At 37.2% G+C, this 11,900-nt stretch overlaps 1 long non-coding RNA gene across 1 annotated transcript; it reads left to right on the top strand.

Annotated features, from left to right (window-relative positions):
* Positions 1 to 5,876: 5,876 nt before the first annotated feature.
* On the top strand, positions 5,877 to 10,106 carry LOC140524238 (uncharacterized). Its single transcript, XR_011973626.1, has 3 exons — positions 5,877 to 6,026; positions 7,958 to 8,136; positions 8,243 to 10,106. It is a non-coding gene; the product is annotated as an uncharacterized lncRNA (long non-coding RNA).
* Positions 10,107 to 11,900: the final 1,794 nt, after the last annotated feature.

Raw genomic sequence — 11,900 nt, 5'->3', positions numbered from 1 at the left:
TTTTGGGATTCCCATGGTTCCCTGGACCATACTTTGAGAAAGAATAATGTACACAGACAGGCATTCCAGGAAGCTGGTTGACAGAGTAATGAATAAGGCCCTTATAAAGCATGCAAATAGTGAGCCTCATAAGTCAGTCAATTATGCTAGCATCCATTATACTTAGTTTATTATACTAGCCTGTGATGTATTGATTAGGTTTGTCCCTTTTACTGTGTATATAACCTATTTTGACATTGGCCTTTGGTAAGAGGGTCTCATTTCAAACCAAATCTTCATTCCTTGAATCCTTGCCAACCTTAACTAATAATGTAGGAAGAACATATGCTTCTGGAGAGACAAGGACCACTGAAGTGACATGGCCTAATAACTTTGGAGACCTATGGGCCCAATGAAACAATACTGGACCTCTAGTACTACCTGAACGGCCTTCACTCTGTCCTATCTTACCAGTCTCAGATATTGAGATCTGGGAAGTAGTTCAAGGAGGAGAAGGAGACAGAGAGTGGAATCTGTAGTGAGGATAATGTAGAGGAGATATGACTAGCACACCACCTGACATAACATTATAGTGTCTTGGTCTGATATTTCATGTGCAGCAAATTGTCATTATTGAATCACGATGGTACTCCTTTACCTCACAGTCCAGCTCAACTGGACTTCCTACTCTTTCCTTACACACAACACTCCATCTCCCAACTCCTTGACTTACACAGATTGTCTCCATGATTGGAATGAACTCTGTGCTCACTTGTCATGGGAATAGGACCCCAAAGCCTTCCCCTAGACATGTTAGGTTAGTTTTTCCTTAAAAGGTATTGAACCTATTTTTGAGTTTAATGAGCCCTGGGAAATAGGCAAAGGTTGTCGATGCAGTTTTCTGATGTCATCAGTGCAAAAACAGCTAAGAAATGAAGTGACAGAGCTCTTTCTTCAGGCTTAGATTGAAGAGAAGAAGCTCCACCAAGAGCAGCTTAGGGAGGTTTTGTGGAACTAGATCATCTTTGTCCTCACTGTCCTTTCTCTGTTTTTCATGTCTCAAGCGAACCTTCATTTTACAATTGTTAGATGGTCTACACGTGCTTTATTTTCTTACTATTCCAAACCTGAGGTACCTGACTTGAAGTCTCTACTAGCCTGGTCATTCAGACTCTACAAGTCCTCTTTCTCTTGGAACTTCTGGTCTCCTCCAAGGCTCTCCTCAATCGTCACTTTCTACATGGGGCCATTTTTTGGTCATCCTTACTCGTAAGAATAAGCTACTGATAATGATCTTGTATCTGTTTTGTATGTCTTCTTTATATACTTATACATGTACATGGTACATGTTATTGTCATTAGAATGGAAGTTCCTTGAGGTAATGTTTTGTTCTCTCCCTCACATCTCTTCCTCCCCCCCCCCCCACCCAAGGTATCTTCTGCAGTGGCTACTATCTATCAACAACTTCTTGAATGCTTGTTGATTGATTGATTAATTGGTCCTACTTTCTGTTCCCTACCTTCTGTTTCTGACCCATTGCATTTTCCTATTTTGCCCCAGGTTTGATATCTTTATGATCTTTTCATTGTTAGCTTGAGATTTTGCTATTATTGTCCAATTTTTAATATTCTTTTATGCTCATTTTGAATTTGAGTAGTATCTTTCTATTTTCCAGGTTTACTATTTCACTTACATCCTAATGATTAGATACTCTCTTTACCTGTTAATTGAATAATTCCTGGTACCTATTCTTGTCCTTCCTCATCCCTCTAGAGAGGTAAGAATCACAGAATCTCACAGCTGGAAGGGATCTCAGAGACATTCTAGTCTAACCCATATCGTAACAAAAATCTCCTTTACAATATAATGGGACCACAGATTTAGAGCAAGAAGGGACCAGCCCCTTTATTTTAAACATGAGGAAATTGAGACCCAGAGTATCTAAGTGACTTGTTTACTTAGGTAGTAAGTAGAGGAAATAAAATTTGAACCCATGTTCTTAGACCTGAATTCCAGCACTTTTTCTACTCTTATCAAAATGCCTCTCATCTAGTCTTTGCTTTAAGACCTCTAAGGATGGAGAATTTGCTGCTGCCTAAGGTACCCCAGATGAGACATGAAAATAGAGCTCAGGGGAGTCATTCTCATACATTAGGCAATTAGATGATCAATGTTTTCACTCAAAACCTTTTCCCTAGGTTGAGTAATGCCTCCATTCTCCCTACAATGGAATTTCTATTTAGGTGGAAAATTTTTTGTTCATTGATTTTCTTTAAAAACCAAATATCCATAATTATGTAAGGTTAACATTAAAATATGTAATTGCTACTTTGGGTAGGTCCCTCAGAATAGAAATCATGCATAGTGAGTGAGTGAGTGAGATCCATCACTTCAAGGTCTATGTAAGAATGCACATAGGTAAATATATGATTTAAATAGTGGTATCAAGTTATTTGAGAACGTTAAGGACTATCATGTTATGTTTTCTTATAAATGGTTTAGCAACTTTATTCACATATTATGAGAAAACATATGGAATTGATTAGGGGGAAACCGGTATAGGAAGTTGACTCATTTAGACCAAAGATCCATTGGAGTATGTAGAATGAAGTACTGATAATGATCTTGTGAATTCAAATGCCTATTAAAGAGCTTGCCAAATGGATTATCCTGAAATAGAGAGATTGTGTGTGCAGCAATTTACTGGCTTAATTTATTCACTTTGTCCAATATAGATTTTGCCAAAGGCTTGCTATTTCTCTACAGGTAAAAAATGCTAAGAGATTTCTTCCCTCATTTTATTCTGTGTAATCCCTTCTAATCAGTAATCAAGTAAAGTTATCTACTAGTTCCTAAGATGACAATTGACAAAGAGGGCCACTTAACGAATTTTTCTAAAGGAAATCACAACTGATGAAAACATTAAGAATAGTGTAGTATTTAAACAATTTTTCCTAAGTAGCCATTAAAGATAATGGTTGTGACCAGTGATATTTTTGTGTGTTAAATATATTTTCCACATAAAATGAATATTTGCATTTCACATTTCTAACTATTATCATCATTCGCTTTCCTTTTCTCTCTCCTCCCACCAGAAAATCATTGTTAAAGAAAAGAGATATCAGGCTGCCTAAAAATAGAAATGTATAGGTTGAACTTTTGAACTATGAAATCTAGGGGGATGTAATCTTCAGGCTAAAGAGAGGCTTATAATAGATTCTAAATACTGAAATGGGGAATTTGCCAATGCCTGCATTATCTAGAGCAATAAGATACTATGGATGATTGTTGAAGTGGTATGATTTCAATATTTTGTTTTCCTAATTAAAATGCTTTAAACTCTTATTAATATTACGTAGGAATGAAACTAAGAGTTAATCAATCATTACTCAATAGTGTTATTCTTTGAACTCAAGCATAGTTTCTTTTTCTAAAGGGATCAAATTACTACAATAAGTCTGATTCTTCTCTTTGTTCTTGGGAATTGGGGTGGAGAAATGCAAGAGGTTCAAGAAATAGGCCCTAAACTGTGGAGGAAAATCTCTACTGTTGTATCTCTTCCAATTTATTAAGGCATGGTATTAGGTATTGGAGATACATAAAAGAACAAGGTTTAGAATATTATCTCAAGGAATTTCTGCATATGTTCAGCTGTTTCTAGTACAAATGATATCTTGGTAGCTCTGCCCCTCCCATATGAAATAAAACAAATGAAAAGAAAACAAAAATCTTTCCTCTATGCTGCATATCAATTTATGTATAAGTCTGTAGGTTGGAGCCTAGTCAAAACTCTGAAATATACAAAGATTTTCGACTTCCTCCCTCTTTCCTATTTTTCATTCCCTCAAATCTACAGTAGTAACTCTTTACAGCTACTTAGGCTTATGGTATCAACATTATTTTTTTTTTAAAGACTGGGTCTCCCCATTGGAACCAGGCTGGAAGTACAAAGATCTTTCAGGGCCCAGTCCCACTGCTGACTAGTTTAGGAACTTTGACCTGTGCTGTTTCCAACCTGGGCCTGTTTGCCCCTTATCAGACAAGGTGGTGGTCCCTGCTCGTAAGGGCTCAAATTATTGAAGTGAACTCAGAGCAGACACTTGATATGTAAGTCCAGTTTAGAATTCCTGAGTTCAAGAAGTGTACCAGCCTCAGCCTTGCAGTAGCTGGTATTATAGGTCAGTACTACCATGCCCAGTGGTATCAACATTTTCGTAGGAAAGTCTTGAAGACTGAAACTCCCTTAAGATAGGAGATGGTAATATTTATTGAGGGGCAGCTAGGTGGTGCAGTGAATAGAGCACCAGCCCTGGAGCCAGGAGGACCTGAGTTCAAATCTAGCCTCAAACATTTATTAGCTAAGTGGCTCTGAGCAAATCACTGAACCCTGTTTGCCTCAGTTTCCTCAACTGTAAAATGATCTAGAGAAGGAAATGGCAGGCCACTTTAATATCTTTGCCACGAAAACCTCAAATGGAGTCACAAAGACTGTACATGACTAACACTACTGACCCAACACAACAAATATCCAACGACTAATGGCGAAATAGAGTTGAGTTGAGGTCTGTTGAAATTTCAGACTGGAAGGTGAGCTGTCTTGAAAGTGGTCTTCTCAGAGTTCTTTCAATCAGCTTTTACAAGTCTGCTCTGCATAGATGCATGAGATCCATGGGCCATGTGAAACATCATATAAATAAAATTGCAGAAGAGGACTGGAATGGAAGAGTGAGGATTTTACTTACTTCCCAAGCTGTGTCTTTCCCATGTTAGAGAGGAGGTACAAATGAGAAACAAGGGCATTTAAACATATAATGTGTTTGACAGTGGCCCAAGTAACAAATTGAGAGTGTTTTTCAAAGATACGCCTAACTATCTGTAGAGGCATGTCAGCAGAAGTTTCACCCCACAGTAATGCATTGTTTTGGTAAGTAACCCTTTCACTGCTACAGTGATGATAGCAAAATGGGAAGAAAGGTCTGATAGAGGGTGCTAAGAATCACAGTTTTTGACTATCAGCAAACTGATTGTTCTTGCTCTAATTATAAGAACATTGTCCAATGACCAAGAAGTGGACATGTTGCTGGAAGTACTAAATTATATCAATCTGGACATTCTTGCTATAAGTGAAACAAAAAGAAAGAAGGAAGCTGTGGCTAACTGGAAGGATAGATAAAGAAAGCAGTTGACAGGCTGGATTTTATCATGCCCGTACATCAAAAAAAGCAACATTGCTTTGAGGAAATGTATGAAAGCCTCTAGCATCTTGCTGGATCCTCGAGGAGGGAATCTATGGAAGAACATGGACAGGAATAACAGGACAAAGAAGTATGTTTAAATTGTAATTTATAGTAATGGAAGGAATGTCCATATTAGTGAGATCATAGGTCTATTGAAACTTTGAAGTAGCTTTCCGGTAATGCTGCAAAGCTGCATGTTATGGAATACAACAAGCTATGAAGAATTGAAATTATAGATGACCAAAAGGTAAGAGAGAGAGGCATGGTGTTTATAAGTAGGCTGCATCATATTGGCAGTCATGACTGTTGTACAAGAAAAAGGTTAAAAAATATTATCCAACAAATATCTGATTTTAATTAGATGAATCTTTTCTTAGCAAGCTCAAAAGATAGCAAATGTTCACATAACGCACCAAAGGCATTTGAAAAGACCTAGACAAAGACTTCTAGTATGCAGGACAGATCCTGCATGTTGGTTTCATGGGAGGACACAGACAAGAACTGCACCAAGAATGAAGACATGGTTGGGTTGCAGTCTGTGCTGCTGGAAGGAATATGTACAAGAATGAAACCACAGGGTCAGTAATGTATTAGAATTACACAATTATAGATTCAGAATTGGATGGGACTGTGGAGGCTACCTATAGTGACAAGACTCCTTCCTTTTACAGAGAAGAAGCTCAAGTCTTGAGAAGTTAAATGATGTGGCCAAGGTCACACAGATGAAGGGTAGAGCAAGGATGTAAACCTAGGCCCTTGGACTACAAATCCAATGCTCTATCCATGCATCATTCTTCAGTACCATTTTGGTAAGGAGTTCAGTCTTGTCAAAATTTTGTATGATGACTTCAGTGTTAAAGTTTAAGTTCAGCTATTGCATGATGCAACCTATATTTCAGGTCAAATGCCCATTGAAATATAGTGTAAGTGGAATGTCCACTTATTAACATGAAGCTAATCAAGGGCATGGCTCGGTATTTAAAAAAAATATTAAAGTCTCTAATCTTAGGTATTTCCTCAGCAGTTCATGCTTCAAAAGTCTGAATTCCAATTAATCAACATACTTTGAGATTATTCATCATTTATTTGAAAAAGATACCTGAGGAAAGAAATGACCCCAATATAACAGGATTAAATAACCTCCCTGTGCATTGTAATATTAATTGTGTGCTGATATATCCTTAGGAATCAGCTCTCCAAAAAAGAAGTATACATGATGCTTTTCATTATTAACATTTCTCCAGCCATTTCTTTAGTCCGTTGTTATCATTCAGTCATGTCTAACTCTGTGGACCATACTGTCCATGGAGTTTTCTTGGCAAAGACACTGGAGTGGTTTGCTATTTCCTTCTCCACTGGCTTAAGGCAAACAGAGGTTAAGCGACTTGCCCAGGGTCTTATAGCTAGTAAGTGAGGCTTGATTGGAACTCAGGTCTTCCTGACTCCAGGCCTGACACTTTGTCCACTAAGCCACCTAGCTGCCTTCTTTTATTAAGTCTAGAAAGCAACAAAACAATAAGTGTTGCTTATTTCCAAGGTATTAAAAATGATGACACTGAAAATTTAACAACAGGTTTTCAGGAATCCGTTTAAGTCTACTTCAGCACACATCTGATTATAACTCACATGTGTATGGTGCTTTACTATTATAGAATATTTTCACATACAATACTTCACTGGAATCTAATAGTAATCTCATGTACCATTTGATTTGGATTCAGAGGATCTGGGTTCTAATTCTGACTCTGCCACTTACTACTTGTATAATCTTGAGCAAGTCACTTGGCCTCTATGATTTTGTTTTCTCATCTGTAAAATAACGAGGTTGGATTAAATGCCAAGCAAAGTCCCTTCTAGATTTAATCCTATGGTTCAACTAAGGTTCTTATTTTATAGATGAAAAGCAGAGAAATTGAATGACAGTCACATAGCAAATAGATGACAAAGACAGGAGTTGAACTCAAGTGCTTTGATTCTAAGTCCACCACTGTTTCCACTACAATAATCTATCTCTTAGACTCTATGCCAATATTTAAATACTTACTGAGACTTTGAGTTTTCATATAAACTTGTTATTTTTCATCCTTCATTCTCAAAGAGGATTGATGGCATCACAAGGGAGATGTGTGCTAATTATACCAAAGGATGCTCCTGTTTTTTTATTGTAAAACCAGGATAAATGATCTAAAGACCTGTAGACAGGTCATCTGAGAACCAGGTAAAATATGACCCTTTGGAGGTTTAATTATATGGTTCAGTATGGAAGCATCTATTTTTTCCTTTTTGATGTCTTAATCCCAGGTAAATTATCATATGGCAAATGAAGCGAGGGCATAGCTTTTATTTCTGTCCCCCTCTTTTTCTTTTCTTCCTTATTTCCTTCTTGCCTGCAACTGGGATTAAGTAATTGCCCAGGGTCACACAGCTAGCTAGTGTCTGAGGCTAGATTTGAACTCAAGTCCTCCTAACTCCAGGATCAATGCTCTATCCACTGTGCCAACTAGATACCCCCACAGCTTTTATTTCCAAAACATTTTGAATTTTTGGAGTTTAGAATGTAAGGATAAGATAACAGAAACAGAGATATAAGAGTTTATCTCTTTCAGATATTTTGATTTTCATTTATACCTTATAAAAAGGCATGCATTTTAGAATTTGATTGGACAGCATAAATGGCTAATGAAATAAATAGGTAAGTAATAAATAAATTTCAATAAAGAAATATTTATTCTTCTTTTAGGAGTCATGGAGAAGTTTCTCAATCAACTTGGTGGAATTTTAAAGTGGTTAGCCGTTGGCTAGCTGAAGATCAGCCATGCCCCTTGTGGCCTTTAAGAGTAAGAGTAAGCTCTGAGGAATCTGATTTCCAACAGTTAAAAAGAAAACCAACATGGAAGAAGAAGCCAGCTCTTTTAAAATGTAACTGTTCTTCACTCTTTCCCTTGTGCTTCTTAGAGACTCATGGGTGGGGGTACAGGAGAGATCATTTCTCTCTGTGCCACCATTTGACAACTGTTTCTTGCAGTAGGAGATACTACACTCAGCAGAGAGCAGACTCAAAGCAGGGAACCAGAGAAAATACATCCAGGGAGCCTAGTGGAGTGAATTGTCCAACAGAGACAATGAACCAAGGCAGAACAGAGTGAGGACACCCTGAGAAGAGGCAAGGCATTTGGATCCTGAAGCGTCAGAGGTTTGAGTTGTCTTGGCTACATATGTTTCTTTTGTATCTATTTACTATTTATACTCTATATGTGTGTCCACTTTGTTGCTCTGGGAGCCTGCATCCCATTTTAATGGTACAGAAGCTTCATTGCTACGGTTCTTTCTATTTCATTTCTGTAAATACTTTTGTCTTGGGCTAATTGTGTCCTCTAATTAATAAAAATTAAATGGACAAGCTGGGGTTCATACCTTATAGTTTTCAGGGTACTGTCTCACAGAGTACATAGAAACTAAGCTAGTCACCTTACGGAGTACCCAGATCACTTAGTGGTTTATAGATTTGTGAACACAATGCCTACTGGGGAGAATTGGAGTGATGTCTACTTTGCACCTTGGACCACTTTAAAGTAGACGCCACTTACTTGCCTCACAAATCAGTGATGAGAAAATTATAGGTTTTTAAACATTAAAAATTGATCATTTCCTTTCATTTTGGAAAAAGAAAAGCACCTCCATAAGCTTTCTAATTTGGTACTTAGGCTTACATGTCAATCATGAGAACATGACTGATTTTTAAAAAATCATCTCAATGGCAAAGTGATTTGCTAATTTCAAGTCACAATCACACAACTAAAGAAACACATAGCTAAAGCAGCAAAGAATTTTCAAGCTGGAGACGTTTTTTTTAAATTTTTGACAAATTTCTTAGCTGTAAGATCCCCTTCCCCCCTCTTTTTAACCTGCTCTCCCTTTAAACTTCTGAAGTCTAACTTCTATATCATTCCACGGAAATTTCTCCCTTTACAAAGGTCAGTGATGAATTCCCTTGGACAAACAGAATATCCTTTTTCAATCTTCATTCCTCTTGACCCACTGCTGCATGTGGCAAATTTGACTACTCTTTAATGCCAGCGACATACTATCCTAGTTCCATCTCTCCAGCCATTCCTTTCATCTCTTCTGATAACTCTTCTTCTTTCTGAGAACCCCAAATAATCCCCAAATCAGAGTCCTTGGCCTTCTGTTTTCTTTATGCAGTCATAGAGAGCTCATCCATTATTATAGATTCAACTTTGATTTCCATACTGACGACTTCAATCTACATTTATATTTTCAATACAGTTTTCACACTTAGTATAACAATTTACACTTACATATAGCCATTTATGGTTTACACAGTATTTTCCTCATAACAATACTATAAGGTAGGCAGTAAATTATGAGTCGGAGTCAGAGGACTCCGTTCAACTCTGTGGGACAGTAGGCAAATGAATTAACCTCCCTGTGCCTCAGTTTTCTCATCTGTAAAATAAGGTTAGAGTACATGACTTTTAAGAACCCCTCCAGCTTTCAACCTGTGATTTTATCTCATTTCTAATTAATAAATGGCCATGCATACTTAGGTAAGTGTCTATCACCTTAAATTCAAATGTTCAGTTTTAAAATTGAAAAAGACCCAGGAGAGACTCTAAAATTGAGCTTGTTATTCTTGACAATACTGTCTCTCCTTGACTTTCAAGTCTCTGTCAACGGTTCCCTTCTTCAAATCCATTTCATATTATCAGGTTTCTTTAGACATCAGTCACATCACAGCTCTTCCCTTTTCAAAAACATTCATTGTTTCCTATTTCTAATGGAGACTTTCTTGACTCTTTTTCAAGGTCAATTAATTATCCAGTTCTACCTATCCAACCTTCTTCCCCTTTACCTCTTAACATATTCATCATATAACTAGTAAGACTATTATACTTACTATTCCATTATTAGTGTCATAATTATTATATGTAATATCATACATATATTATATATAATAATGATTGTAATTATAATTATAGTGTTATAATGATTAAAGCGATAGTTTTAGAGGCATTTATAATTTTTAAAAAGTTTCCTTTAACATGTGAGTTTTGAAAAGGAAAGTCTAAAAGAGTTGGTATTTGTACCATATTGACACAGTATTCAATACCATGGGACTTTGTAAGATTGGCATGTGATGCAGCAAAATAGCAACTTCTACAGAAAACATGATGCTTTAAGTTTCTAGTCTGTCAACAGTATGTGCAACACTACTTCAGGAAGCTGAAAAAGCATTTAGGGTACAGTGGAAGGAAGGTGCTCTCTAAGCTATTATCAGATCACTTAGTGGTTTATAGGTTTGTGAACACAGTGCCTATTGGGGAGAAATGGAGTGATGTCTACTTTGTACCTTGGACCACTTTAAAGTAGACACCAAGGTCTATTAATTTCAGAGGTTTTTAAAAGAAAAGGGAGGAGTGAAAAGAAAATAATTTTGGAGAGGCTATGACAAGAAAGGCACATTGATACATTGTTTGTAGAGCTGTGAATTTTTCTAACTCTTCTGGAAAACAGTTTGGAATTAAGAGACAAATTGCTAAACTGCTGGAATTCTTTGGCCTAGAATTCCATTAATGAGCACATTCCCTCTCATTGTAAGACTAACCCAAGGAGGTCAATGGCAGAAATAAAGGGCCTACGTATAGCAAAATAGTTCTACCAGCACTTTGTAGTAGTAAAAACAATTAGCTTTTATATAGTGCTTTAAGGTTTGCAAAGCACTTTATATGTCTACACACACACACACACACACACATATTCATTTTGGGGGAAGGTAATGGGGTTAAATGACTTGCCCAGGGTCACATAGCTAGGAAGTGTTCAAGTCTGGATTGGAACACCTGACTCCAGGGGTGGTAATCTAGCCACTGTGCTACCTAGCTGCCCTTAGATGTCCATTGAAGCCTCACAACAACCCTAAAGTTAGGTGCCTTTATTATTCTGATTTTATAGATAAGGAATTTGATTTGCCTGTGGTTATAAAATTACTGTCTGTGAGACAAGATTTGAATTCAGGTCTCCCTCAGTCCAAGTCCAATGTGCCACCTAGCTGCATCGTTATGCAACTCATTTGCTACTTTAGTGACGAAAAACGAGTTAGCAAACAAACAACCCAAACCTAAAAGTAGATGAGTGCCTGTTAATGGAGGATGACTAAACAAGCGTCATATGAGTTTAATGGAATATTGTTGTGAACAAGTGAACTCCCTAATGCTAATTGAGGGAAAGAGTGGTGACTCAAAGAGTGAAGCAGCCCAGAATTGAGATGATTTCCTCCATCCCACCTAAGACTGAACAGAATGACCTGGAATGAATTCCAAGCAAAAAGACAAAAAGCAAAGAGAGAAGAGGCTTTAAAGGACCTTTGAGCTGTGGCTCTCAATGGAGAGGTTGAGGAGAGTCTTCTGGGCACTGAGAAGACTCAGGATGAAGTTATCACTTGTTCTCATTTCTTCAAGGACTGAGGGAAGCTCCAAATCCATTTCCACTCTTTTTCCAACCTCCTCTATGAAGCACTCTATTCACATCTTTTTACATAAACATTTCCTGTTTTCTGGTTTTTGCCCAAATATAAAAAGGCCAGAGATTATCTAGAAATAAATAGAAATTTAAATTAGGGCAGAGAGGCAAGTCTCTTTCTGAATGTTAGTAACTTTCATAAC

Source organism: Notamacropus eugenii, chromosome 1 (assembly GCF_028372415.1).
Source record: "Notamacropus eugenii isolate mMacEug1 chromosome 1, mMacEug1.pri_v2, whole genome shotgun sequence".
Lineage (NCBI taxonomy): Eukaryota > Metazoa > Chordata > Mammalia > Diprotodontia > Macropodidae > Notamacropus > Notamacropus eugenii.
Note: the sequence above shows the minus strand (reverse complement) of the source record. Positions and strands in the feature narration are given on the sequence as shown.